Here is a 6,569-nt window from a genome sequence, read left to right on the forward strand (position 1 = left end):
ATATACTTTCTTTGAATACTCTTTCTATCTTAGGTTGTCTCATGCATCATGTTTTATCTTGACTCCTTGAGATTTTTCAGCTACCGTGCTCTGATCTTTCTCATTTGCGGGTTCTCTTAAGTACACCTCCATTTTGTCAAGCTTGGTCTCCTTTCTATCTTGATGCTCCTCTTTGACTTGAGCTTTTGATGTGGTAAAGGAAAAAACTTCAAAGACCATGGGAATCAAAGCTCAAGGCTTCGTAAGCCTCACTTCATTTAGTGGTTTTGGTTTCTCCCATACATGTAATTCCTCTTCCATCAATTTCTCCAACTCCTCAATTTCATTCTCCTCTTTAAATTCACTGTCCATGAAAAATGTTTCATCTTGTTCCTTTGATTTCATGGACCTTTCATTAACTCCGAATGTAATCTCCTTCTTCCCCACTCATAATGTATGCTTAGACTCTTGAATGTCTACTAAGGCTCTTGCGGTATTGAGCAGTGGGCGCCTAAGAATGATGGGTACATCTTCATCCTCTTTCATATCTAAAACAACAAAATCACTTGGAAAAACAAATTTTCCAATTTTAACCAATAAATCTTTAACTATGCCTCAAGGATAAGTCATTGAACAATTAGCCGTATGGATCACCATGTTTGTGGTATTCAATTCTGGAAGGTATAGCTTTTGATAGAAAGAATATGGAATCAAATTGATGCTAGCTCTAGAATCGGCCAAAGCAAATGTCTTTTTGGCATTTCTAAACTCACATGGAAAAGTGATGCGTCTTGGATCCTACATATTTAATGTTATTCCTTCCATAACAACCACTGAACATTTTTTGTTAAGAAAAACCTTGGACATCTTTTCTAGTTGTTGATGAGTGTCAAGAAGATCTTTAAGAAATTTGGCGTATTCGGGTATTTTGGCCATGTATTCATTGAATGGGATGTTAATTGGAATACCCTTTACTTGGTTGATGAATCTTCTATGTTCATGTTCCAGTGGACGCTGCCTTGCTTGAGAAGGATAAGGTAATGGAGGTTGATAGGGCTTAACGAAAGAAGTATTTGTTTGGGTCTGCTTAGGCCACGACGTGATAGAGTACTCGTCACATCGTGAGAACTAGGCAAATTGTTTTTCTTCTTTGATCTTTTCTTCTTCCAGTTGTGGATCGGGTTGCTTTGTAGCTTCAATAATGATCACTAAAGGCTCAAATAGGGTGTCTTCTATAGTCGAAATTGCCAAGATGTGAGGTTGTGGTTTTGGATCGGTATTTTTAGGTGGTATTCATTCGTTCATGAGTTTGGTCAATTGACCCAATTAAGTTTCGATGTTTGATATTGAGGATTGTCGATTTCTTATTGTAGCATCAATCATGTCATGTATTTTCTCAGAAATGGCTACAAAGCGTGCAAACAATGACTTGAACTCGGATTTATTCTCGAGTGGTGGTTGTTCTTGGTTATAAAAGCCTCGACCCGTTTGCCTAAACTTTTCTGCTTTAGCTTTCCTTTATTTGTCGTATGGAAACCATTCTTTCTTAGGCTATCGGTCACCACTAGAGTAACATATTTGCACTTTTCGATTCTCGTTCTCATCCAAGTCGCAATCCTTTGTCAAGTGTTGTCCACTACAATTATCATAACACACTTGTATAGCATGTATGGATTGAACCATCTTGGTGATCGTCTTATCCATATTATCTAACTTCTCCATCACCACTTCCAAATTCTGGTTTCCTCCATCTGCATCCATTTTTCCTCTTGATACATCTTCATGCAGGTTGTGGTATTCGCACAAATGCTTTGCAAATTCCTCAATTAATGCCTTGATTGTCTTCATCTCCTTCTTTGTCATGGGTCCTTGATAATTAAGGAGTTGCCTCGTGGTTATGTCTATACCATCATAGAATATTGACATTTCTTGTTGTACATTTAGATCATGTTGAGGACAATTCCTTAGCATTCCTCTGTATCTCTCCCAAGCTTCATACAACGACTCGCCATCGTTCTGTTGGAAATTTGCTATCTTCTTATTGAGTTTAGCTATCTTCGAGGGAGGGATGAATTGTTCAATGAATGCATTGCGAAGATTGATCCAAGTTATGATTGCTCCTGGTGCAACCATATTTTTTCATCTCCTATAAATGTCACTAGAAGCATCCTGAGTAATACCACATCTCGAAAGATGTTTGGAACATAGAAGTAATTGGTAATGTCCATGACCTCATCAATGTGGTTAAAAGAATCTTCATAGTCCTCTTGAGAAAATGGAATTTCCTTGAGCCTTGAGAGAATGTGCCCCTTGAGCTAAAAGTTTGTCGCGGTCAGAATTTTTGGTGGGACAAGGCACGACCCAATATCATCACATGTCTGCCTTTTGTACTCCTTCATCGTTACTCTTGTGATTTCTGCCATCTCTTCTTCCTCAATTTTGATTTCATCTTCTGAATCGTCATTTGTTTATGGTTCATACCCAATGCCCTTCTTTTTTGTAGTCTTCTCAAAGCTTTCAAAGCCTTTGTCTTATTGAAAACCGCTACTTGATTCGCCAACCTTGTTATCCTTCTTGTGAAATCTGGATTATGGATCTTCAAAGTGGATAAAATATCTTAGAATTTGATCCCCTAATCATATATCACTAAAACCAAACAAAACAAAACCGTAAAAACGAACTAAAAAGTAAATAAACAAAAAAAACTGAAAATTCAGATCTCACGTCATGACAGTGAACTATTCAAGTTGTAACATTCATAAAATTCTTGAAAAAATTTAACTTTTTAAACAAACCCAAAACCATCATTGTATACAAAGTGTTTTCAAAATAAGTTTCACATCAGAGAAATCCCAAAATCGTAAAACAAAACATGAGGTGCATGATCACACCTTCACCTTCCCGCGATCCTCTGAGATACCCGAAACATAATCAAAATTGTTCGCCCAAATCTTAGTCAGTTTCACCCAAAATACCACCACAATACATCATCATAAATCTCACATCAACCGCACACATACAAAACCTTCAACATGTTTGGACCGCTGCACCGGTCCTTCTTCCTGTCTGGACCATTCTTTAGGCCTTCGGCCTCACTGGTCTGCCTCCTAGACATTCAGTCTATCCGGGCCTCCCTAGGTCTGTTGGCCATCAGCACAAAGCAGGACCGCCTCAACCTAACCACACACACATGTCGTCATATAACTGATAAACATATAATCAATCAATCAATCAGTCAAGCACAGATCAAACAGATCAATAAGCATAGCATCATCCTATCTAACAGGTCACTACAGTACTAAATAATACGATAATCAGGATAAAAATCCAAAGGGCTGACTTTGGTGCCTTTGACTCGAAAATACAATGAGGAAAACTCACCTCTCAAATGTCAAGCTGCACTGAAATCCCTGACTGCTAACTCACGGAAAATCTCAAACTATCACAGTATAAAAAACATCCAATTAAGAGTTGGAATACTATTCTTGACTAAGGATCCATACCTTGGGTAAATATCCGTTTTACCCCTTTCCATAATTAGGTTATGGCCCAAGTCCAAATCTTTGATCCAAAAGGCCCAACTTACTTTAAGGCCCATGATTGGCCGAATTTTCCAAATTTGCCCCAAAACCATTATTGGGACTCATCCAAAGGTCTGATCCTCTACTTAGCCCAAAACACACTTATCCAGATGGTCCTTTAGAGCCCAAGTATCAAAGCCCAACAGATGGCCCAATACCCGAATCCTAAAGTCTGAAACCTACAGAAGGCATACGCGGTGCGTACCCCTTTAGTATGCTAGGAGTACTTCGCCTCGCATTGACCACCATCGGGGTGGTCGACTCAGTACATGGGGCGGACATAACTTACGTGGGGCGTACCCTTGCATGTCTTAAAATCTATATAAGTGATTAACAGATTAAGCACCTAAGCTTAAACTTCAGATCCATGACTCAGAAGTACTCTAGAACCATAAAGTATCAAACTTTAAGACTCTGTTCGTCTAAAAAGGGCTTAATGCATGGTCTTAATCCATTAAGACCTCCTACAAAGAACAAGGGACCAAACTAGCTCAAGGGACCTCATTTTTATGCCTTATGACCCATCTGAGGATCTGAAAGGACAGCCCAACACGACCAAAACAAAACATGCACAATATTAGGACTCTTAGGACAAGAAGGATACTAAAAGCAACCAAAGCAAGATCTAAACAATCCAAGCATAAAGGTAGAAGATTTTTACCATTTGAAGCTTCCCAAGAAGATAATAATCCCATAACTACAAGCTTGCTTCCTTCCTTGACTCCTTTGATGCACTAACAGCTCTTTTTGGCACATAAAAGTCACACTATAAGCTCAGTATACTCACTATTGGGGGGGGGGGGGTTAGGGTTCTCTAAAAACGGCTAAGGGACTTCAAGGCTCAAAGAGTGAGTTAAAATGACCCATAATGGTGCTTAAATACTCCACAAACATCAAGAACCAAAAATGACGTATTAAAATACAAAGGGAAGGATTTTAATGTAACGCCTAGTTCCTGGTTTGTATTTAATTAAAGAATTATTCATTTTTGTATAGAAACTCGACGAGTTGGAGGTACCAAACTCGTCGAGTAGGAATGGAAATTTGACGCGGGTTGTAAAGTCCACTCGATGAGTTGAGACCCTCAACTTGACAAGTAGGGCTGGCAGAATGAAACCCTGATTTTCAGGGTTTTGCACCCTATTTAAACACCTTAACCTCCAAAGGTTGGCCTCATTTAAGCCCTCCATGTCCCAAACCCCAAATCTCGTAACCCTAATGCCTTGTGTGAGCTTGTGAGTCATTTTTAAGAGAGTCTTGTGCTTTTGAAGCTTGTGGAAGAAGAAGAAGCTTCAGGATTCAAGAAGAAGAGAGTAGATCCAGAAACTTCACTCCATTTGTAGTATTTTCCGGTAAGCAAGTCTCAAACTTGCTCAATGATTACTTATATCTCTTCATCTTCACTTTTATTGGGTTTTTGGTCTAAATATCTTGATCCTTGGGAAATGGGCGTCCCAAGTAAGTATACTCCCAGATATAGGACCTTTAGGGGCTTTCATGGCATAAAGGTGCAAATTTTATGGTCTTTGAAGCCCCATGCAAGCTTTAGGATGTCATTTTGGCCTTTTAAGCACCAAAAGGCCATGCATGGAGAGAAAGTCGTAGACTTTATGTGTATGAAGTGTCTAGGGTCTAGATCTCTGTTTGTATGGTTTATATTGAAGTATTAATGGATTTTGAGTCAAGAACAAGGTCTTAAAGAATTAGGATTTGAGTTAAAACCATTAAGGAAGGGTAGAAAGAATTAGGGCTTGAAGTATTTATATTACATGTTTCCGGATTTCGATCCAATGTCGGGCGGGGCCCGAGGAATGTTTATATGTTCATGTTATATGATTATGTTTATATGTATTAGTTGATATGTTATATGTATACCGGATTTCTGTCTGATGCCGGGCGGGGCCCGATGCCGGATTTGTCTGATACCGGGTGGGGCCCGATGTAGCAGGCAAGGCCCAATGTATGTTATTATGTGATTATATGATTATGTGTATGGTATGTGGTAGTTTGGGGAGACTCACTAAGCTTCGTACTTACAGTTTTTAGTTTTGGTTTCAGGTACTTCCGGTAGCAAGGGGAAGAGCTCGGGATGATTGCAGTGCACACCTTTTGTTATAGCCTGGGATGTTATTACTCTGATATTTTGATATGGTTTTTTGATGGGATACTTGATTTGATACTTTGATTTATATTTTGGATGGAATGATTATGAAATATATGGTTATTTTAATAATTTAAAATGAAATTTTTGGTCGTATTTTTGGGATGTTACAAGTTAGTATCAGAGCCTTGGTTTAGGGCTTCGGATACACTCTTGAGTGTGTGTGAACTCGAACTGAGGACTTGGTATAAAATATTCAAAAGAAAACCATTTTTATAATAGGATTTTAAAAAGAGAAAAAGGGTGTGGTGCATGCAATCGGTCGAGCTCAATTAAGTAATCCCAAATTACCCATACAAGTTTGTTATGTAATGATTATGAGAACTGCATGCTAGATTAGGGCGAAGGATCTAGGAATGATGCCTTGTATGCCTGTTATATGTGTATGAGAACTGCATGCTAGCTTAGGGCTAAGGATCTAGGAAGGGTGCCTTATATGCCTACTGTATGAGCTTGTTGAACTGTATGCTAGCACTGATTAGTCAGTAATATGATGGCCTGAGTAAGATATGTTTGATTATGATTACTCAATGCTCGAATGTTGCTTGCTTTGTGCGTTTAGGAGTCCTATTTATCTTCAATTAAATAGTAAACGAATACGTTAAGTTACATATTACAAGGACTAAATAATTTTAGAAGGTTAGGTCTAGCCCTATTTCGCAGCTCTTGTCTGAGAGATTGGGTGCATTCTGTACCGAGATGGAGGCCATGCTAGGGGCATAGACGATGAATTTAGGGAGTTCCTAGCTTGTGGAGCTCCAGACTATCATGGGGCTCGGGACCCCATTGCTAGCAGCAGGTGGTTGGCTGATGTCGCCAATGTCTTCTGTACGAGCCGATGTCCCAAG

The 6,569-nt window shown here is 39.1% G+C and overlaps 1 non-coding gene across 1 annotated transcript; it reads left to right on the plus strand.

Annotated features, from left to right (window-relative positions):
* Positions 1-1,921: 1,921 nt before the first annotated feature.
* Positions 1,922-2,028, plus strand: LOC145091125 (small nucleolar RNA R71). Its single transcript, XR_013702013.1, has one exon. It is a non-coding gene; the product is annotated as a small nucleolar RNA R71 (small nucleolar RNA).
* Positions 2,029-6,569: the final 4,541 nt, after the last annotated feature.

The sequence above is a fragment of the Lactuca serriola genome, chromosome 2 (genome assembly GCF_051521515.1).
Source record: "Lactuca serriola cultivar US96UC23 chromosome 2, Lser_US96UC23_V15, whole genome shotgun sequence".
Classification (NCBI taxonomy): Eukaryota; Viridiplantae; Streptophyta; class Magnoliopsida; order Asterales; family Asteraceae; genus Lactuca; species Lactuca serriola.